This window comes from Pongo abelii, chromosome 1, assembly GCF_028885655.2.
Source record: "Pongo abelii isolate AG06213 chromosome 1, NHGRI_mPonAbe1-v2.0_pri, whole genome shotgun sequence".
Taxonomy (NCBI): Eukaryota; Metazoa; Chordata; class Mammalia; order Primates; family Hominidae; genus Pongo; species Pongo abelii.
Genome location: NC_071985.2, coordinates 64,878,824 through 64,902,463, shown reverse-complemented (window position 1 = coordinate 64,902,463; position 23,640 = coordinate 64,878,824). Strand labels below are relative to the sequence as shown.

The following is a 23,640-nucleotide window of genomic DNA, read 5'->3' as shown; positions in this document are numbered from 1 at the left end:
ATTTCATTTTTGAGTGGATAAGAAAGAAATTTTCTCCAAAGAAACAGTACAAAGTAATAGACTGCTTAGAAAGCACACAATATTTGCCCAACTAAAACTAGTACATATCATTAAGTTAGTATATAACAATCAAGACAAATGGGTGGCCATCAGCTGCCAAAGCACAGCATTATTAATTCAATAATTTCAAGAAAAGTAGCCAGTCAATAGTAACCTCCAAATTAGCATCAATTCTGCCATTATTTTCAGGAACACTCAAATGGTTATAATAAGGCAATTTAGCTAAACTATGATTCTGTGCTCTGGTTATTTTCAGCACGTAGGCTCAATTTTAAAGAAGCAGTAATTGTATAATAATATCAATAATACCAATTGGTGCTTATCTGTTTCTCTATAAAAGCAAATGCTTTTTGTATTATATTATAACACACAAGTCCTTTGAAATACAAATGTTAATTACATGCACATAATTAAGTTGATGAGAATAGAAGGAATTACTCTCCCCACAACTACACCCTCACCAATTACCTTTCACATCTCCTTAATTTTTTTTAATTTTTAATTTTTGTGGGTCCATAGTAGGTATATGTATTTATGGGACACATGACATATTTTGATAAGGCATAAAATGTGTAATAATCACATCAGTATAAATAGGGTAGCCATCACATCAAGCATTTATCCTTTCTTTGTGTTACAAACAATCCATTTATACTCTTAGTTATTTTTAAATGTACAATAAATTATTGTTGACTGTAGTCTCCCTGTTATACTATCAAATACTAGATCTTATTCATTCTATCTAACTACATTTTTTTTAACCTATTAATCAACCCCCTTCACCTCACCCACTACTCTTTCCAGCCTCTGGTAACTACTGTTCTACTCTCTACCTCCATGAGTTCAATTGTTTTAATTTTTAGCTCCCACAAACAAGTGAGAACATACAAAGGTCTCACTTTGGGCACATTTTCATGTACCTGTCTGCCATTTGGTTGTCTTCTTTTGAGAAATATCTATTCAGATCTTTTGTCCCCTTTGTTTTGTTTTGTTTTTTTGTTTTTGTTTGTTTGTTTTGTTTTGAGTTGGAGTCTCACTCTTTCACCCAGGCTGCAGTGCAATGGCACAGTCTTGGCTCACTGCAACCTCTGCCTCCTAGGTTCAAGTGATTCTCCTGCCTCAGCCTCCCGAGTAGCTGGGATTACAGGCGCCTGCCACGACACCCAGCTGATTTTTGTATTTTTAGTAGAGACAGGGTTTCACCATGTGGGTCTGCCTGGTCTCGAACTCCTGACCTCAGGTGATCCACCTGTTTCTGCCTCCCAAAGTGCTGGGATTACAGGCGTGAGTTAAATCAGATTATTAGATTGTTTCTTATAGAGTTGTTTAAGCTTCTTATACATTCTGGTTATCAGCCCCTGTCAGATGGATAGTTTGCAAATATTTTCCCCCATTCTGTCAGTTGTCTCTTCACTTTGTTGATTGTTTCATTCGCTGTGCAGAAGCCGTCTAACTTGATGGGATCCCATTTGTCCATTTTTGCTTTTGTTGCCCATGCTTATGGGACATTACTCAAGAAACCTTTGCTCAGTCCAATGTCCTAGAGAGTTTCTCTAACGTTTTATTTTAGTAGTTTCATACTTTGATGTCTTAGATTTAAGTCTTTAATCTATTTTGATTTGGTTTTTGTATATGGCAAGAGATAAGGGTCTAGTTTCATTCTTCTGTGTATGGACCTCCAGTTTTCCTAGCACCATTTACTGAAGAGACTGTCCCTTCTCCAAAGTATACTCTTGTAACCTTTGTGGGATATAAGTTCACTGTAGATATATGGATTTATTTCTGGGTTCTCTGTTCTGTTCCATTGGTCTATGTGTTTGGTTTTATGCCAACATCATGCTGTTTTGGTTGCTATAGCTCTGTACTACAATTTGAAGTCCGGTAATGTGATTCCTCCAGTTTTGTTCTTTTTGTTCAAGATAGCTTTGGCTATCCTGGGTCTTTTGTGGTTCCATATAAATTTTAGGATTGTCTTTTCTATTTCTGTGAAGAATGTCATTGGTATTTTGATAAGGATTGCATTGAATCTGTAGATTGTTTTGGGTTGGGTGGTACGGACATTTTAACAATATTGATAATTCCAACCCATGAACATGGAATATCTTTCCTTTTTGTGTGTGCCATCTGCAATTTCTTTCATCAGTGTTTTATAGTTATCATTGTAGAGATCTTTCACTTCTTTGGTTAATTTCTAGGTATTTAATTTTATTAGCATCTATTATAAGTGGGATTACTTTCTTGATTTCATTTTCAGATTGTTCACTGCTGGCATATAGAAATGCTACTGATTTTTGTATATTGATTTTGTATCCTGCAACTTTACTGAATTTGTTTATCAGTTCTAATAGTTTTTTTTTTTTTGGTAGAGTCTTTGTATTTTTCTAAAGATAAGATCATATCATCTACAAACAAGAATAATTTGATGTCTTCCTTTCCAATTTAGATGCCTTTTATTTCTTTCTCTTGTCTGATTTCTCTAGCTGGGATGTCCAGTACTATGTTGAATAACAGTGATGAAGTGGGTGTCCTTGTTGTGTTTCAGATCTTAGAGGAAAGGATTTCAGTTTTTCCCCATTCAGTATGATACTAGCTGTGGACCTGTCATATATGGCTTTTATGGTGTTGAGGTATGTCTCTTCTATACCCAGTTTTTGAGGGCTTTTATCACAAAGGGATGTTGAATTTTATCAAATGCTTTTCAGCATCAATTGAAATGATCATATGGTTTTTGTCCTTAATTCTGTTGATATGATGTATCACACTGATTGATCTGCATATATGGAATCATCCTTGCATCCCTGGGATAAATCCCACTTCATCACGATAAATATCTTTTTAATGTTTTGTTGAATTCAATTTACTAATATTTTGTTGAGGATTTTTGCATCAATATCCATCAACAATACTGGCCTGTAGTTTTCTTTTTTTGATGTGTCTTTGTCTGTTTTTGGTATCAGGTAATACTGGCCTCATTGAATGATTTGGAAGTATTTGCTTCTCCTTTATTTTTCAGAATAGTTTCGGTAGGATTGGTATTAGTTCTTTAAATGTTTGGTAAAATCCAGCAGTGAAGCTATCAGGCCCTGGGCTTTTCTTTGCTATATATTTATTACAGCTTTGATCTCATTACTTGTTATTGGTCTGTTTAAGTTATGAATTTCTTCATGATTCAATATTGGTAGGTTGTAGGTATCCAGGAATTATCCATTTCTCCTAGGTTTTCCAACTTATTGACGTATAGTTGCCCATAGTAGCCACTAATGATCCTTTGAATTTCTGCAGCATTGGTTGTAATGTTTCCGTTTTCAGGTCTAATTTTATTTGGGTCTTCTCTTTTTTTCTTAGTCTGACTAAGGTTTGTCAATTTTACTTATGTTTTCAAAAACCCCACTTTTTGTTTCATTGATCTTTTGTATTGTTTTTTCATTTCCATTTCATTTATTTCTGCTCTAATCTTTATTATTAATTTGCTTGTTATTAGCAGCTTATTATAATATCTGGGTGCTCTAGTGTTGGGTGCATATATATTTACAATTGTTATAACCTCTTGCTGAATTGACCCCTTTATCATTCTAAAATGACCCCCTTTGTCTCTTTTTATAGTTTTTATTTTGAAATCTATTTTATCTGATATAGGTATAGTTACTCCTGCTCTTTTTTGGTTTTCATTTGTATAGAACATCTTTTTCCATCCCTTTATTTTCAGTCTATGTGTGTCATTATAGGTGAAGTGTATTTCCTATAGGCAACCAATCATTGGGTCTTGTGTTTTATCCATTCAGCCATTCTATGTCTTTTGATTGGAGAGTTTAGTCCACTTACATTCAATGTTATTATTGATAAGTAAGGGCTTACTCCTGCTATTTTGTTATTAGTTTTCTGATTGCTTTTTGGTCTTCTCTTCCTTCTTTTCTGCCTTCCTGTCATTTTATTAGTGAAGATGATTTTTCTCTGGTGGTATTTTTAATTTCTTGATTTTTTTTTGTTTGTTATATGATTTTTTTATTTGAGGCTACCATGAGGCTTGCAAATAATATCTTATAACCCATTATTTTAAACTGAGGACAACTTAACACTGATTGCATAAACAAATAAGCAAAGAGAAAACTAAAAAAAAAACTCTATACATTAACTTCATCTTTTTAACTTTCTGTTAATCCACTTTTTAACTTTCTGTTGTTATATTTATAGCTTATTGTATGGTCTATGCCTTGAAAACTTGTAGTTATTATTTTTGATCTGTCCATATTTTAGTCTTTCTACTCAAGACGTGAGTAGTTTACACACCACAATTACAGTGTTATAATATTCTGGCTTTTTCTGTGTACTTACTGTTACTAGTGAGTTTTGAACCTTCCAATGCTTTCTTCTTGCTCATTAACGTTCTTTACTTTCAGATTGAAGGACTCCTTTTAGCATTTCTTGTAGGACAGGTCTGGCATTGACGAAATCCTTTAGCTCGTCTAAGAAAGTCCTTATTTATCTTTCATGTTTGAAGGGTGTTTTTGCTGGATATACTATTCTAGGATACGAGGTTTTTTTTTTTCCTTTGGTACTTGAAATATGTCATGCTACTTTCTTCTGGCCTACAAGATTTCCACTAAGAAGTCTGCTGCCAGACATATTGGAGCTCTATTGTATGTGTTTTATTTGTCTGTTTGTTTTTGTTTTTAAGACGAGACTCACTCTATCGCCCAGGCTGGAGTGCAGTGGTGCAATCTCTGCTCACTGCAACCTCCACCTCCCAGGTTCAAGTGATTCTCCTGTCTCAGACTCCTGAGTAGTTGGGATTACAGGCATGCACTACCACACCCAGCTAATTTTTGTGTGTTTTGTAGAGACGAGGCTTCACCATGTTGGCCAGGCTGGTCTTGAACTCCTGACCTCAAGTGATCTGTCCACCTTGGCCTCCCAGAGTGCTGGGATTACAGACATGAGCCACCACACCTAGCCTCTGTTGTATGTTATTTGTTTCTTTTCTCTTGCTTCTTTTAGGATCCTTTCTTTATCCTTGACCATCGGAGTTTAATTATTGGATGTCTTGAGATAGTCTTATTTGGGTTAAACCGATAACCCAAGTTAGGTGTTCTATAACCTTCTTGTACTTGAATATTTATATATTTCTTGAGGTTTGGAAAGCCTTTTTATTATTCCTTTGAATAAACTTTCTACCCCTATCTGTCTATCTACCTCCTCTTTAAGGCCAATAACTCAGACTTGCCCTTTTGAGGCTATTTTCTGGATCTTCTAGGCATGCTTCATTCTTTTTTCTTTAATCTCCTCTGATTGTGTATTTTCAAACAGCCTGTCTTCAAGTTCACTAATTCTTTCTCCTGCTTGATCAATTCTGTTATTAAGGGACTTTGATGCATTCTTCAGTATGTCGATTACATTTTTCAACTCCAGAATTTCAGCTTAATTCTTTTTACTTATTTAAATATCTTTGTTAAATTTATCTGATAGGATTCTGAATTCCTCCTCTGTGTTATCTTGAATTTTGTTGAATTTCCTCAAAACAGCTATTTTGAATTCTCTGTCTAAAGGTCAAATATCTCTGTCTCTCCAAGATTGGTCCCTGGTGCCTTACTTAGTTTTGGTGAGGTCAGGTTTTCTTGGATGGTCTTGATGCTTGTGGATGTTCATCAGTGTCTGGGCATTGAAGAGTTATGTATTTATTGTAGTGTTCTCACTCTGGGCTTGTTTGTACCCTTCTTTCTTAGGAAGGCTTTCCAGGTATTCAAAGGGACTTAGGTGTCGTAGTCTAAGTTTTTGGTCACTTCTGCCATATCTGCATTAGGTAATGCTGTGGCTCTTGTAGATTCATAGAGATACCACCTTGGTGGTCTTGGATAAGATCCAGAAAAATTTCCTGGATTACCAGGCAGTCTTGTTCTCGTCCCTTGCTTTCTCTAAAACAAATGGAGTCTCTTTCTCTGTGTTGAGCTGCCTGGAGCTGGGGAAGGGGTGACACAAGCACCCAGTGACCATCATCGCTGGGACTATACTTGGTCAGACCTGAAGCCAGGCACAGCACTAGGACTCACCCAAGGCCTGTGATAACCACTGCCTGCCTACAACCTATGTTTGCTCAAGGCCTTAGGGCCCTACAATTAGCAGATAGCAAGATGAGCTTGGCTTTTGTCCTTATTTTCAGAGTGGTGAGTTCCCCCAGGCCCTGAGCAGGTCTAGAGATGCCATCCTGGAGCCAGGACCTAGAGTCAGAAACCTTAGAAATCTACCTGGTGCTCTATTCTACTGCAGCTGAGCTGGCACTCAAGCCACAAGACAAAATCTTTTACACTCTTCCCTCTCCTTTCCACAAGCAGAAGCGTCTCTCTCTGTGGCCCCCATAGCTGGGAATGTGCTGCGGCTCACCTGAATCCAGCACAGCTCTGAGTCTCACTCAATGCCCATGGCAAGTACTGCCTGGGTACTGCTGATGTTTATTCGAGACCCAAGGGCTCTTTAGCCAGCAGGTGATGAATCCTGCCAGAACTGGGGCCTTCCCTTCAAGGTAGCAAGTTCCCTTCTGGCACAGGGTGTGTTTAGAAATGTCCTTTGGGAACTAGGGGCTGGAATGGGGGACTCAGGACTTTGCCTGGTCCCCTATTCTACTGTGGCTGAGCTGGTATCCAAGTTGCAAGACAAAGTCCTCTTTACTCTTCCCTCTCCTGAAGCAGAAGGAAGGAGTCTTTCCAGGAGATGCAAGCTGTGCAGCCTGGGGTTAGGGGAATGGTGATGCAAGCACTCCCTTGGCCACCCCAGCTGGTGTGTTACCGGGTCACATGTCCCCCAACTCCACTGGCTCCAAGGCCAGCGCAGCACCAGGACTTGCCTAGGAATTACAGTCTTTGTGGTCTAGACTGCCTTTCAAGTGTATTTAGGACCCCAAAGTACTTTAGCTTGCCAGCACTCGGGTTCTGATCATTGAGATGGGTGATTCCCCTCTGGCTAGGGCTTGTTTAAATACTCCCTCCATGGGTGCCAGCTGAGTTCTTCCTGGCATTGCTTTCCACTGTGACAGGGCAGCACTGAGTTCCAATGCAAAGTGCCTGTGCTCTCCCTCCCCCAAGCGTACAGATTCTGTCTCCCTGCCATGCGACCACTGCCAGGGAATGGAAGACCAGGTGGTATAGGCAATTCAAGACTGCCTCTCCTACCCTCTTTGGTGCCTCTTTCAGTGATAGGAAGTTAAAACCAGGTACTGTGATCACCATATTTTTATCACACCAAAAACCCAATCTTAAAAAAACAATTCAGGCCATCTAAAAAAATTGCTTTTATTCCTATTCAAATGTTCAAGTACCCCAAAATCATAATGTTTTAAATGCTTCTAAACAGTGTTGTCCTTTGACTATGTGAGATTTAGTAAGTCTAGTTTTTTCTAAAGTTTGAAAGGAAGGTCTATGCCACCTTTTTTTTGTATAAATAGCAACTTCCTAGAAGATTTTTTTCACCTCAAAGAAAGAAGATATATAAATTTTAAGGCATTCAGTTTTTAAGCATAAAACTCACTTGCAAGATTTTCCCTCTGAAAGTATGTCTTTTTTTCTCCACCACATGAGTTGTATATTTAAATTTAAATTTTGTTTTTTTCTTAATGTAACAATAAAACAAGAACTAGCTAATTGCATCAGCTCCACTAATGTGTGGTCAAAAGGGTTGTTAAAGTGTATCTGATAGATTAAATTATCATGAAGTTCTAGCAGGAGGATTTGTCAAAACTTCTACTGAACATTGTGCTTGATGCTGTAAACATCACATTTCATCATCTAACCAACTGTAAGCCTGCAACTAGCAGATTAGAACAGAGACAGCCCTCTTAGATAGTAACAAGAGTAAGACCAAAAACAGGAATCGAGAACCCTTCCATCCCAAGAGAGCTTCCAAAGGATCAGGACATCAGCTCCAAGTTGAAGTTTCCCTGTTCATGCCCCAATGACCTCAGCTGGCAGAACAAAAGCAACCAGCATGTTTACCTTCCATGTGTCTCTTACAGACTTTTCAGGACCATCCAGTTTGCCGAGCTTTCCTTTATCCTCTTTCACAACTTCCTACTCAGTGTTTATTTTACCAGTAAGTGACAGGAGAAAAACAGATAGGGTACAACTCAAATCTATCCATCTTGCAAATGATCGGCAATGAAATAAGTCTTCAGAGATTAAACTCTAGGTACACAGCTGAGAGAAATGTTTGAAATCTGCTCAATTCAGATTGAAGCCTGCCACAACATAGAGAGATGTATCTATCAACCCTCATCTGGAAGATGAGGAGACTGACAGTTTAATTTCTCCTGGCAGGTTTCCCACATCTCTATTTGTAGGGCACACTCCGTAGCGTAGAGATGCCTGAAATGAGCATGTTCAAAGTGATAAGAAGGAAACTGATTCAAAGGGGGCAAGTTATGTAATTTCAGTGATTTCAACATATGCTTTCCTGTATATATGAGGAGATATGATTTATGAAATGTGGACCATCAAGAGGTAAACCAGACAAGAAAATCATAAGACACCCATTAAATAAACTCCTAACTGGCACATGTAGTGGGTAGAAGGGAGCAAGGGCAAATATGACCATGACGCTTCTATATATAATCATACAACCACCAACTTGGAAAACAGAGCTTAAGGTATGGATACTCATGCATCAGCCTCCCTTCCAGCAGAGCCCTTTGATAAGATGATTGTGGCCACCAAATGTACATTATGGTTTTATGACACATTAGTGTACCTCATAAAACCAGAGCCATAAAGGGATGTGGTTCAACCAATTAGTCTTACGTGCTAGATAAAATACTTCAGCATGAGGTAGATGAGTCTGCAGGCACATTTTAAAAAGAGCGTGTTTCATTGTTTCTAAGTGCACTTTTTCTTCTTCTTTTTTTTTTTGAGACTGAGTCTCACTCTGTCACCCAGGCTGGAGTGCAGTGGCACTGTGTCGGCTCACTGCGACCTCCGTCTTCTGGGTTCAAGCAATTCTCCTGCCTCAGCCTCTCAAGTAGCTAGGATTGCTGGCACCCACTACCATACCCGGCTAGTTTTTATGTTTTTAGTAGAGACGGGGTTTCACCATGTTGGCCAGGCTGGTCTCGAACTCCTGATCTCAGGTGATCCACCCACCTCGGCCTCCCAAAGTGCTGGGATTACAGACGTGAGCCACCACATCCGGCCCTCATTTTAACCTCTCTATATTGTGAGCATGTCTTTAATCAATGCAGTCTTATAACTGGCTTCCACTAGTTGCTATCATGATGTAGTTGCATGTGTACAATCTTGGTCATACACATTAATATTATTGTCGCTTTAGCTAAGATTTACTTATAGTGTTAAATTTAATTTCCATTTTATATGTCTTTACATGTAACTCAACATTGAAACAAAAAGTTATTGTATAAGTAGAAAAGCATAGAAATGAAGTTGGAGGATAAATTTGATATTAGTGGAATACGTATTTTTCTTTGGAAGAATGACCACAACTCTGTATTTTATTGCAAAGCAGCTATCAGTTGTCTTACAGGATCTATAACAAAAGGTAAATGAAGTTGAGTTGCATTTTGCTACACAGACATGTGCAAAGAATTGTCTATCTTATGCCAAGCCATATAAGAAAGCAGGCAAAAGTGCCAAATATCCCAGAAGAAATGCAGGAAACGTCAAAGCAATAAGAAGCCAGTATGACCAACTCATGTGTAGTGCAGCACAATCATTAAACATCATTGACAGCACTTTTTTCTTAAAGGTACATAAAATAGTGGTGTACTTTCAACTGAGGCCATGTTCACATCAAATACTATAGCCAAGTTTGTCTTTAGCACCCTCTCCGTGGTTCTCCCTTCCTCCAGATATCTCATATACTGCCCAGCTATTTCTGCACATTAGTGTTACCCCTCCCAGGGCTACTAATATTTGAAACATAGCATCTAATTATAAAACGAATTATGTACAAGGCTGGTTCAAGCTGTAAAAATGTTCCTTGGGATGATCTAGAATAGTGGTCCCCAATCTCTTGGCACCAGGAACAGGTTTCATGGAAGACAATTTTTCCATGGATCAGGGTTGGGGTGGCAGATGGTTTTGGGATGATTCAAGTGTATTACACTTATTATGTACTTTATTTCTATTATTATTACATTGTAGTATATATGAAGTAATTTTGCAACTCACCATAATGTACAATTAGTGGAAGCCCTGAGCTTGTTTTCCTGCAACTAGACGGTCCCATCTTGGGGTGATGGGAGACAGTGATAGATTGTCAGTCATTCTCATAAGGATCATGAACTTAGATCCCCTGCATGCACAGTTCACAATAGAGTTCGTGCTCCTATGAGAATCTAATGCTGCTGCTGACCTGACAGGAGGTGGAGCTCAGGTGGAAATGCAAGTGATGGGGAGCGGCTGTAAATACAGATGAAGCTTCGCTTGCTCATCTGCTGCTCACCTCCTGCTAAGAGGCCTGGTTCCTAACTGGTCACAGACGGTACTGGTCCATGGCCTGGCGGTTGGGAACTCCTGGTCTAGAACACATGGAAAGTCATAGGCTCACATATTCTTTTCATTTGTATATTTGACTTAAATTTTGATTTTTTAAAAAGCTTAAAAGTTACGAATAATGTATAACATAATATTTAACAAAGACAAGATTTAGGCATAAGCAAAGAAAAAACTATCTCCTTCTCCATTCCTTGTTAGTGCCAGTCTCTTTGTATCTATTTTCTTTAGTGAGTAGAAAAACTATCCATTTATCCCAGCCAAAGATTGCCCACAACCCTTCCGACAAAAAAGAGAAACACGACAGATGGCAATTATAATGGTAAACTCTCGATACTGCAGAAAGCATAACAAAAATCTCCTCCCCCTAAATTTGACTACAGACAGAGAAATTAAAGAGTAATTAGATAAAGTGCAAGCTCCCAGTCTAACAATGAAAGCACTTTCAATACTCACAGAATATTCCCAACTTACATTTCACTCTTACTTCTACTACTTCCCTACACTCTCAGCAAACTAGACTGCTGTTCTGACAGCATGACCTACACCTTCCCATCCCTGCTATGCCCCTGCTGCAATGCCCTTTCTCAAAGTCCAGTTCAACCCTTCAGAATCCTGTACATCCTTTAAGGTCCATTCACTCAACATATATCTAGCACAGTCTATTTATAAAATACTAAGGACAGGAAAAATAATTCAGAAGTTCCCTGCCCTGAGGAGCCACCAGTCTGACCTATCTTAATTGCTACATTTTCCACAAAGCCCTTTTGGATCTGCCAAACCACCTGTGATCTCTCCTTCCTTTGAAACCCCTTCTCTGGTATTTAAGAATCTCTGACCAATCCCCTACTATGAATCAGGGATAATGCTGGGCACTTTCACATGCATTTATATCATTTACTCCACACCACATCTTCATACACAAATAAGGCCTCCATAGACCCCTGGGCATGTAAGAAAACTGATGCTCATAAGTTCACATCCATGGCAAATGCCTTGTTAGGAAATGAAATGTAGTTCCATCAACTTTTGTATCTGGGGCTATTTCCGTCAATATTACAGCAGCACCCACTTCATCTTATTATTATTTGTGTGATTATCTTACTTTCTCTACTACAATGACATTTTAAAATAAGAATTGAATCTTACACAGTCTAACATACAGTTTCAACACTCGCTATAGAAATGCCTGGTTTATAGCAGCTACTCAAATAATGTTTCATAAGAAAGTTGTGTTCCAAGTATTCTGGTGAATGCCATTGGTGGTTCACAATGATGGGGGTCTGAGAACCAACTGACCTCCCTGACATTGTGTGAAGCAGGAACATACTGAACCTTTACTGGAAGTTGGAAGAGGAAGATGAGAGCTGTGAGGGATCTCAGAATGCATATGGGAAATCATGGGTTCAAGAAAGAGGCAATAAAAGAATGGAATCAACCTAGGTGCCCATCAACAGTGGATTGGATAAAATGTGGTACATATACACTATGGAATACTATGCAGCCATAAAAAGCAACAAAATTATGTCCTTTGCAGCAACATAGTTGCAGCTAGAGGCCATTATCCTAAGCGAATTAATGCAGGAACAGAAAACCAAATACCACATATTCTTACTTATAAGTGGGAAGTCAACATTGAGTACTCATGGACATAAAGATGGCAACAATAGACATTGGAAACTACTAGAAGGGAGAAGGAAGGGAGGAGGGCAAGTGTGAAAAAACTATTGGATACTATGCTTACTATCTGGGTGATGGGATCAATTGTACCCCAAATCTCAGTATTTTGTAATATACCATGTAACAAACCTGCAACATCTACCCCTTGAATCCAAAATAAGAGTTGAAATTGACCTGGTTCAGGGGCTCACACCTGTAATCCCAGCACTTTGGGAGGCCAAAGTAGAACGATCACTTGAGGCCAGGAGTTCAAGACCAGCCTGGACAACACAGTAAGACTCCATCTCTACAAAAATAAGTAAATGGCCACTAGCAGTGGCTCACACCTGTAATCCCAGCACTTTGGGAGGCTCAGGCAGGTGGATCACGAGGTCAGGAGTTTGAGACCGGCCTGGTCAATATGATAAAACCTTGTCTCTACTAAAAATACACAAATTAGCTGGGTGTGGTGGCGCATGCCTATAGTCCCAGCTACTCAGGAGGCTGAGGCAGGAGAATCGCTTGAATCTGGGAGGCAGGGGTTGCAGTGAGCCAAAATCGTGCCACTGCACTCCAGCATGGGAGACAGAGAGACTCCATCTCAAAAAATAAATAAATAAATAAATAAAAATTAGCCGGGCATGGTGGCATGCACCTGCAGTGCCAGCTACCCAGGAGGCTGAGACAGGAGGATCGTTTAAGCCTGGGAGCTCAAGGCTGCAATGAGCCGTGGTCACACCACTGCACTCCAGCTTGGGTGACAGAGCAAGAACCTGTCTCAAAAAAAGGAAAATCAAGTTGAAATTTATTTTTAGACCATCATTTAATAGCAGAAATTATTTTTTTTCAGTTTTAGCAAATGTCATATACTACAGCTGTCACACAATCAAAGCTTCTGTCTTTGAGGCAGAGATTTTCAGAGGGAAATAAAAAATAAGATCCGAGGCTGGGAATCGTGGTTCACCCAGCACTTTGGGAGGCTGAGGTGGGAGAATCACTTGAGTCCCAGCAGTTTGAGACCAGCCTGGGCAATGCAGTGAGACCCTGTCTATACAAAAAATAAAAATAAAAAAGCTGGGCACAGTGGCATGCACCTGTAGTCCCAGCTACTCAGAAGGCCAAGGTGGGAAGATCACTTGAGCCCAGGAGGTCGAGGCTGCAGTGGGCCATGATTGTGTCACTGCCCTCCAGCCAGGGTGATAGAGTGAGACCCTGTCTTAAAAATAATAAGATCCAGCAAATAAAAGAAAGGGGCAATAATCTAATGTTGATCTGATTGAGCTTGGAAGGTCTAAAGCAAGCAACGTTTAATACATAGAAATATATATTTTTTTTAAATGTGAAAAGAAAAGGGGGATGAAAATTTGCAAAAATTCAGACTGGCTTGATCAAGCTTTGTTCACAGTTCTGAGTACAACATAAGTACCTGGGAAAAAGAAAGCCTAGTTGGGTAAATTTCAAGGTCTGAATCTAGGGACATCAACTAAGTCAAGAGTTAGGGGTTTTTTTTTTTTTAAGCTTTGACCTAAAATCCAGAATGAAAAACAATCCTTTTCCAGGAACCCACATAGCTGAGAGAATTCAACTTGGATCTCATGTTAGAAGAGTTTCCCTGGGACAAACGGGCGACAGGCTCACAGGTGAAGGCAAATGCAGACTAGTGAGAGAGTTGCAGGATTTCAGAGCTGACAGGAACCACAGCTATATCTAATGCAACCTATTCTTGTGACAGATGAAAAAAAAAAAGGGGGGGAAACTAAGCGTCTATTGAAAGGTTTACACTTATGCTAAACTAATTAAGTAACATGAGCTTGCCACTCAGAACTGACCTCATCCAAATATAACTGTGTTCCCAGATTCCATCTCCAGACCATGAAAGCCATATGTACTCGAAAGGAGTACATATGTGCTCTGCTTGGACTATGATAGATGCTGGAATCGGAGGATCCTGAGGGAAAAAGAACAACAGGAGAACTCACAGATTCTGGGAGTGTAGTTTTAGCAGCAGACAGTCTCCCTGGTTTTGATCCCCTGGAGAGTGAAAGAGCAAGATTTCCAAGGGAAGTGGGGAGGAAGAGCCATCCAAAGGAGCTCTCTGTCAGGCCTCATATTTCTAATGTTCCTGTATTGTTGCCTCCTGGTGAGTTTTCTGCCACTGCTGTAACATATTACCATAAACTTCATTGCTTAAAAGAACAGAAACTTCCTCTGCAGTCCTGGAAGCTAGAAGTCTAAGTCAGTATCACTGGGATGAAATCAAGGTGTTAGCAGGCCCACCTGCCCTCTGGCAGGGCCATTCCCTTCAGAGGCTCCACTCCTTGCCTATTCCAGCTTTGGTAGCTGCTGGGACTCCTGGGCTTGTGGCTGCATCACTCCATATTGCTTCAGTCTTCACATTGCGTGCATGCGTGCATGCATGTGTGTGTGTGTCTAACCTCCCTCTGCTTTCCTCTTATAAAGATATATGTGATTGCATTTAATCCCCTAATCTCAAGTTTTTCAACTTAATCACATTTACAAAGACACTTTTTTCCAAATAAGGTAACATTTACAAGTTCCAGGGATTAGGACCTGACATCTTTGGGGAACATTCTTCAGCCCACTACCCCACATTAATAAAATTCATTCCCATGATTAATATAAAGATGTTTTCAAGTAAACTGAGGGACTTATATGAAGTCACACTACAAGACTCTTCTCCATCCTATCCCTTTCCTCCTATGCTCCTTCCTTATACAGGCACATTTCTTTATAAGAAATTAATAAGTTCATCCAAGGAAACAATAAATATTAGGTAATACTGAGGACCTTGGTATTCATTTCTGACTTCTGTTAATAGCTGGATTCTTTTTTTTTTTTTTTTTTTAGAGACAGGGTCTTGCTATGTTGCCCAGGCTGGAGTGCAGTGGCTATTCATAGATGCAATCACAGTGTACTACAACCTTTAACTTCTGAGCTCAAGCAATGCTCCTGCCTCAGCCCCTAACTAGCTGGGACTACAGGTGTGTCCCATTTTGCCTGCCCCTTAGTAGCTAATCCTAAAATCACTCTTAAGATGGTTCTGGAGGTCATACAACCTTCTATTGTCCCACTAGAACCCTTCCACTACAGAAAGTGGAACTTATTACTTCTCCCTTTCTTCTCCACACCACCACAAAGAAAAGAATATGTATATTGTTTGTATATTGCTTGGTTCATTCATCACTTTAATAAATATTTCTTAACTACCTCTCATGAGCCAGACATTGTGCAGGTATTTGGAGACATAAAGATGAAAGGTGGGGCTGATGCTTCCAATGAGTGTAGCAGAAAGGGAGAATTGCAAACACAGTAACGTGATGAACATCATAACAAAATAAAAGCAGGTGTGGGCAAAGCTAAAGCCAAGGAGCAACACGTTGAGGAGTGAGCTCAGGTTCTTTGTATTTCAGTTTGCCACTGATTTTCTTACTGTGTGACTGTCAGCAAATTACTTAAGCTCTCTGAGCTTCACTTTTCTCACCTGCAAAGTGGAGACAAAGACCACCCACCTTAAACAGCTATGTGAGAACTAAAGAGTACAATATATGTAAAGCAGCTGACCCACTGCAGGTGCAAGGAGCATGTGAGTCTGGGTGAGGGACTGGCGGAGCTTGACAGAGAGCTAAGGCTTGAACTGAAACTTGTCAGGCAGGTAGAGGTTTATCAGGCCAGTTGAGGCAAAGGCTAAAAGGATGAGGTGATTGGAAAGAAGCTCACAAGATGAGGCTGGAGAGGTGGACAGAATCTCTGGTCATGGAGATTAACAGGGAGCCGATGGATACCTACTACTGGGGAAGTGACATGCTGAGATTTGCACAGATATGTCAAGAATGATTTGGGGAGCACACACACAAAGTGAGAATTAGGAGATCAGTTACAATTTGATATATAACTTCAAGCTTCATAAAAGCTTGAAGTCAGGCAGTGACATGGAAATGAATAAGAAAGAAGGTATATCAAAGACATTTTGGAGTTAGAATTTACTATCTAGTGGGGGGTTGTTTGTGGCAGCTAATGGAGAGGGAAGAGATAAGGATGTCTCCAAGATTCTCGAGTTATGTCTACCTAATCACAAAACAACTAGATAATCAGTCTTTCTCTTTTTTTCTCTTTCTTTTTTTGTCTTCCTTCCTTCCTTTCATCTTTCTTTTCTTTTTCGCTCTTTCTGTGTTTTCTTCTTTGTAATCAAGTCAAACCTTTTTTTGTGAATCGAAAAAAGCAAACTGGGACATAAATACAAAAGTATGTTTAACATATTTTTCAGCTTTCAAGTGGTTGTTTTGACATCATGAAGCCACTAAAAATTTATTTTTAAACACTGTTAAGCTTTCTATTCAGAAAATTTAATGATTCTAATGGAATTCTCAAGTTAAAGTATACTTCTAATAAGAAATTACAGAGTGCTGAGAGGCATAAATGCCAAATATAAATACAATTTTAAAGACTGTATTCATTATATAAAGATAATTCTCATTGACATTTAGTAAGATTATATTTATTATATAAAGATTGTATTACTAGGGCTTGCTCCAGTAATCATGGCCGATATCCTATGGCCAGTGGATAAACTGCATCTTTAAAAGCTGGCTTCAGCTGCTAAATCGAGTTACTTGGGGTCGGTTATGTTATCAAACATCCATTGGCTAATTTATTCCTGAAGCAAATTGATTACTATTCCATCTGGAAAGAATTAGGGATTATTTTGACTTATTTGAGAATTTTGCTTGTCTTGCCTTGATTAGCATTCATTCAATATTCAACAAATGTGCATTGAGTTGCTACTATGCACAAATGTACTAGAAGCTGCAGAATTATAAAGAACACAGTTTGGTGCTGACACAAAGGTGAGATACAGCATATTTAGTACAAAGCAGAATGCACTGGGCACCACATCAGTGCCATAAACAAGGCTCTCTGAGTTTGAAAGAGAGTGACACTTCCAGGGGGAGTAACTGGAGGCAGAAACAAAGGTAGAAAAAAATCTTAGGCAGAGACAACCGCATAAACCAAAAAGGCAGAAAGTGACAAGGCCAAGGCTTCTCCCCTATTCCTACTGTCCCCACAATAGAGCATGCCCCTTGTCACCAAGGCTCCTCTGCAAGCTTCCTTCCTTTCTCCTTCTCTGGGTCTGAAGTCAAACATTACTCCCTTTGAGAAGCCTTCTCTTTTTAGGTAGAATTTAGTTCCCTTTCTGGAATTCAAAAGCCCATTCCGGACACATTTTAAATGCATTTATCACATAATATTTAAGAATCACTTAAAGCCCTTGAATTGCCTGGTTTTGAGTCTCTGCTTTGCCACTTGTCACCAGAAAAACTGTGGGCAAGTTATCTAAATTTCCTGTGCTTTGCTTTCCTCATTTAGGAAATGGAGATACTGATAACTACAGAACTGGCTAGGATTACATGGAGTAAGTTATGTCAAGGGCTTACCGCCATACCTACCAAAGTCAGGGCTCAATAGGTGCTAGCTGCTATCATTATTCCATACTTAGAGTGCTGTGTCCCACATTAGATTGCACACCTCTGGTGGGTAGGGGTAAATCCTATTCATTTTTGTATCTCCACATTCCATTATGGCATTTGGAAAACATGGAATAAATTAAAATTTTCAGTGACAAATATCTGGTTCCGGGAGTATCTCAGAATATCTTCAGGAGAAAATATCCAATAAGCAGATGGTGATTCTGAATTTGAAAGACTTTAGACTGTTTCTGGGATGAGACAAAACCAGTGAGGAGGCAAAGTCTCCAGATGCAGAATAAGAGGGAATAGGTGAAGAGGCCAGGTCCTGGGCTAAGTGGGGATTCTGGCCAGACACCCTGTGCCCTGAAAAAGGACATTGCGGGTAACTGGCTACCCAGAGACCATGTTGACAAGAGACCCCAGGAGCCAAAGCCCCTGGATTGCCGGCACCAGCAGAAATGTGGCTGGACCTCGGAGGCTAAATACAACCTCCACTTCCACTGCAAAACATCTAGTTTTAACAAATCAGTGATTGTAAATGGTAGCAAGGAAGCATGATAGTAAATAAATTCCTCCAAATTACTTTAGCAGGCCTGGCAGTAATGTGGAACTTTTTGAATTCCTCAAATTGTATAATACCACAGACTTCTCCCATACCACTCAGCTTTGAGTGGCTTTAAAATATAGGAAAGAAAACAATCTATGATGTGTTGCTTTTAAATGCTTTTCTGATGAAAGCATAGTAACAAGTATATAGTACCCTAATTTGTGTAAATTAGTATACCACAATGTATTTTGGTAGTGGGCTAGGGGGAGAACTAGTGTTGTCTTAAAACCTTCTGATTATAATATGATTCCTATTAACTTCCTATGAGCATTTTGCAAGAAAGTCAAGCAAACCACTTGCATAATAAATTTTTTTTAACTTTTCTCATTAGTTCTGTGAGTAAAAATGCTCAGGCACACTCTGCATTCTCAGTTAATAGATGAAATAGATAACCGCTGCAAAAATGTGAGGAGGATCATTCTATTTCTTAGTGGAAAAGGTATGGTGAAATCATCAACATTTCATCATTCGATCTGCTTGAGATGTGTTGAACAGGTTGACTTCCTACATCTCCTAGCGGGTTAAGCGGGCAATGTGCCGCAAACAGGTACAACAGAGAAGGCATCCGGACACACGTCAGTCTATCCTTTCTTATATTCCAATTATTTTCCAGTTCACATTATGGGAAAGTTTGATATACATTGTATTGACTCTGAACATCACTTAGGACAGTATCCAAAGCACTTACAGTTTTGACGAATGGAAGAAGGAGGAAAAAGAAAGGAGTTTGAAGACAGAAGAAATTAAGGAAAGTAAACTAAAGCAACTGAAGCTATTTGGCAATCCTTTCCCTCTCAACTCTAAGTCTTATTCTAAATTAGGGGTTTTCTAGATATACAATCATGTCATCTGCAAACAGGGACAATTTGACTTCCTCTTTTCCTAACTGAACACCCTAAATTAGGAAAGTTAAACACCTAAAATGTCAACACTTTCATTTAAAGAATGTGGGACAGCCGGGCACAGTGGTTCACACCTATAATCCCAGCACTTTAGGAGGCCGAGGCAGGTAGATCGCTTGAGCTTATGAATTCAAGACCAGCCTGAGCTACATGGCAAAACCCTGTCTTTACAAAAACACAAAAACTAGCCAGGCATGATGGCACCTGCCTGTAGTCCCAGCTGCTCAGGAGGCTCAGGTGGGAAGGTCACTTGAGCCTGGGAGGTCGAGGCCGCAGTTAGCTGAGATCGCACCACTGCACTCCAGCCTGGGCTTTAACAAAGCAAGACCCTGTCTCAAAAAAAAAAACAAACAAACAAAAACCTGGGGAAGATCCCATAGATATGAATTTAGATCCCTGGGGGTGTGATATGCAGAAGCATAACACATGTATCTTACAATGATAGTTGTTTTACTCTGTTTACTAAATGCCAGTGAGAAGTGTTTCCCTGTGTCCCATGCTAAGTAATAACACAGATTGATGTCTGTGGTCATGTTGCTGCAATATTCTCAGAGATGCAGCTATAACCGGGGTTCAGTAACAGATCAGCTGCTCAGACAGAGGAGACCATATTTGCCCTAATTTGTAACAAATTTTTCAACCATTCATTCTGCGACTCTCTGACTAATCTTGACTCAACTTCCCATAGCTAATAGCCCAATAACAGAAACTACCTTAAGACAATGCACAGTATCATAATTGTGCCTACAGTTTTTAAAAAAAACAAATTAAGTAGACAATTTAAAGTTTACTGAAGTCTTTGAGTTATCATTTACTCAAATACACACAAATTATTGATCTGCAGAATAATTTCTCAGGGAGTTGATAGAGATCATAATGAAAGTTATGCAGGCCAAGAAACACAATAATAAACTATCATAAAAAGAACTTGGTAAGTACTGTATCTTTCCACTTCCTGTGTGCATTAAAGTTATACTTTTTTAGTCCATTTAGTTGTTTTCAATTTAAAACAGATGCAATCTGTGGGTTATAAAATACAAAAACGGCTTTGGATCACATCTCCAGCATAGTAGGAAGAACACAAATGAAACTGACAGATGCTGCTGGGCACGGTGGCTCACGCCTGTAATCCCAGCACTTTGGGAGGCCGAGGCTGGCGGATCACGAGGTCAGGAGATCGAGACCATCCTGGCTAACACGGTGAAACCCTGTCTCTATTAAAAATACAAAAAAAATAGCTGGGCGTGGTGGTGGGTGCCTGTAGTCCCAGCTACTCGGGAGGCTGAGGCAGCAGAATGGCGTGAACCTGGGAGGTGGAGCTTGCAGTGAGCCCAGACTGCGCCACTGCACTGCAGCCTGGGCAACAGAGCGAGACTCCGTCTCAAAAAAAAAAGAATCAGGTTCCTCCTGGACGCTGCTTGCTGATGTGCCTACCTAACTGGCCACACTCAGCTCTGAGGCAATGGCTGGTAGGAGCAGTCTCACACTCACCTTGTAACTCTGCACTGACAACGCAGCCAGCCCTGTGGTTTGTCACATCGAATATAAGAAAAGGCACCTCCATGTGACTCGAAAATCAGGATGTTTCAGAAAAATCCTCAATTATTCTTTCCAAGAAGAGGAAAAAGTAGTAGGCAAAGAGAAGAACATCAGTGGGGGAATGAGAGCTTAGCATTTTGCTGTTTTGGAAAGTGATCTCTCTTCTTATAATCTGTCTATAAAAATGATTAACTTTGGGTCATAGGCCCCTTTAATAATCTGCTGAAAGCTTTGGATACCAGAAAAACATAGTAGACATAAAACTCTGCTGCTTCCAATTCCCTGACCTCAAGTCAAGACACTTTGATTAAGATGTCTGTGAAGAACCCTTCTAAAACTAGCAAGCCTAATATTCTCCGTTACAAAATTTGATCAGAATGAGTTCCATGAGAAGCCTGCATTGGCCAAAAAATGGAAAAACAAGGGGTTTAGCCTGAAAAAGTAAAGAAAAGAGATTACATTTCAATTTTATGGATGTTTTATTTCAGACTTAAATTCAATTTTTCAAGTGATGACTCTTTGGGATTAATATAGGCACCCGATCACTGCAACTTTAGTCTCCCAATGGACCAATGCCATTTCTTAGAGAAAAATTTCTATTTTCCTGATAGAAGCAAAGAGGTTGTATTTGGGGTTCAGAGGATAATGTTAATGCTGAATGACACAGGCAAAAAACAACAACAACCATATTATTTAGAAGTTGACCACATATTGAGAGGTGACAGCGTGCTGGCAGTCCTCACAGCCCTCGCTCGCTCTCAGCGCCTCCTCTGCCTGGGCTACCATTTTGGTGGCACTTGAGGAGCACTTCAGCCCACCGCTGCACTGTGGGAGCCCCTTTCTGGGCTGGCCAAGGCCGGAGCCCACTCCTTCAGCTTGCAGGGAGGTGTGGAGGGAGAGGCGCGAGCGGGAACCCGGGTTGCGTGCGTTCACTTGCGGGCCAGCTGGAGTTCCGGGTGGGCGTGAGCTTGGCAGGCCCCGCACTCAGAGCAGCCGGCCAGCCCCGCCGGCCCCAGGCAATGAGGGACTTAGCACCCGGGCCAGCGGCTGCGGAGGGTGTACTGGGTCCCCCAGCAGTGCCAGCCCACTGGCGCTGCGTTCAATTTCTCCCCGGGCCTTAGCTGCCTTCCCGCGGGGCAGGCCTCGGGACTGCAGCCCGCCATGCCTGAGCCTTCCCCCGCCTCCGTGGGTTCCTGTGCAGCCCAAGCCTCCCCAACGAGTGCCGCCCCCTGCTCCAGGGCGCCCAGTCCCATAGACCACCCAAGGGCTGAGGAGTGCGAGCGCACGGCGAGGGACTGGCAGGCAGCTCCACCTGCAGCCCAGGTGCGGGATCCACTAGGTGAAGCCAGCTGGGCTCCTGAGTGTGGTGAGGAGGTGGAGAGTCTTTATATCTAGCTCAGGGATTGTAAACACACAAATCAGCACTCTGTATCTAGCTCAAGGTTTGTAAACACACCAATCAGCACCTTGTGTTTAGCTCAAGGTTTGTGAGTGCACCAATCGACACTGTATCTAGCTGCTCTGGTGGGGCCTTGGAGAACCTTTATGTCTAGCTCAGGGATTGTAAATACACCAATTGGCACTCTGTATCTAGCTCAAGGTTTGTAAACACACCAATCAGCACCCTGTGTTTAGCTCAAGGTTTGTGAGTGCACCAATTGATACTCTGTATCTAGCTGCTCTGGTGGGGCCTTGGAGAACCTGTGTGTCCAAACTCTGTATCTAACTAATCTGGTGGGGAGGTGGAGAACCTTTGTATCTAGCTCAGGGATTGTAAACGCACCAATCAGCACCCTGTCAAAACAGGCCACTGGGCTCTACCAATTAGCAGGATGTGGGTGGGGCCAGATAAGAGAATAAAAGCAGGCTGCCCGAGCCAGCAGTGGCAACCTGCTCGGGTCCCCTTCCACACTGTGGAAGCTTTGTTCTTTCGCTCTTCGCAATAAATCTTGCTAGTGCTCACTCTTTGGGTCCACGCTGCTTTTATGAGGTGTAACACTCACCGCGAAGATCTGCAGCTTCACTCCTGAACCCAGTGAGACCACGAGCCCACCGGGAGAAATGAACAACTCCAGAGGCACTGCCTTAAGAGCTGCAACACTCACCGCGAAGGTCTGCAGCTTCACTCCTGAGCCAGCGAGACTACGAACCCACCAGAAGGAAGAAACTCCGAACACATCCGAACATCAGAAGGAACAAACTCCAGAGCGCCACCTTAAGAGCTGTAACACTCACCGCAAGGGTCCGCGGCTTCATTCTTGGAGTCAGTGAGACCAAGAACCCACCAATTCCGGACACAATATCTTGCTGCTTGAATATTTGCAACTTGCTAAGGAAATGCAATGTAGCAAGTCATAGACTAATAACTCAGCAACTGCAAATTATTGTTCAAAAATGACCCCCAAAAATTTTAGTACCAAGGTTATCAAAGAGAAGCAAATAATAATAATAATAAATAAAATTTTTAAAAATGACTCCCAAAAATCTTTGCTCATATAAGTGGAATTTTAGCTTACGTGAATTAACTTAAGCATCTTTATTAAGTTCTAAGTTTTCTAACACACTACACTAGACACTGAGGTGATATAAGAGTATATAGTTCACTGTGGAAGAATACAACCCAAAGGGAAAAAATAAAGCTCAGGATTTTAAGCTTATCACAAAAACAGGGTGAGATGGATAGGATGATCTTGCGAAAAGACATATGGAAAAATCATACACTACATTTGTCCCTGACCCATTGTACAGCAACAGCTATACAGTTACCTCTACGGACGTTGCTGATTGCTGTCTTTGTGTACATGGAGCATCAAGGAGTCACATCCGGAAAATATCCAAGTACCCCTAGTAAAAGGAAACCCGCTGCTGCCCTGAGAGGTAGAGGATGGATGATGGTCACC

At 40.7% G+C, this 23,640-nt stretch overlaps 1 protein-coding gene and 1 long non-coding RNA gene across 2 annotated transcripts in view; both read right to left on the bottom strand.

Moving 5' to 3' along the window:
- NIBAN1 (niban apoptosis regulator 1) overlaps window positions 1-23,640 on the bottom strand; it is a 177,818-nt gene that overhangs the window by 122,515 nt on the left and 31,663 nt on the right. The window lies entirely within an intron of this gene.
- Window positions 83-22,634, bottom strand: LOC129058223 (uncharacterized). Its single transcript, XR_008523207.2, has 2 exons — window positions 20,693-22,634; window positions 83-19,530 (listed from the first exon to the last, which is right to left on the bottom strand). It is a non-coding gene; the product is annotated as an uncharacterized LOC129058223 (long non-coding RNA).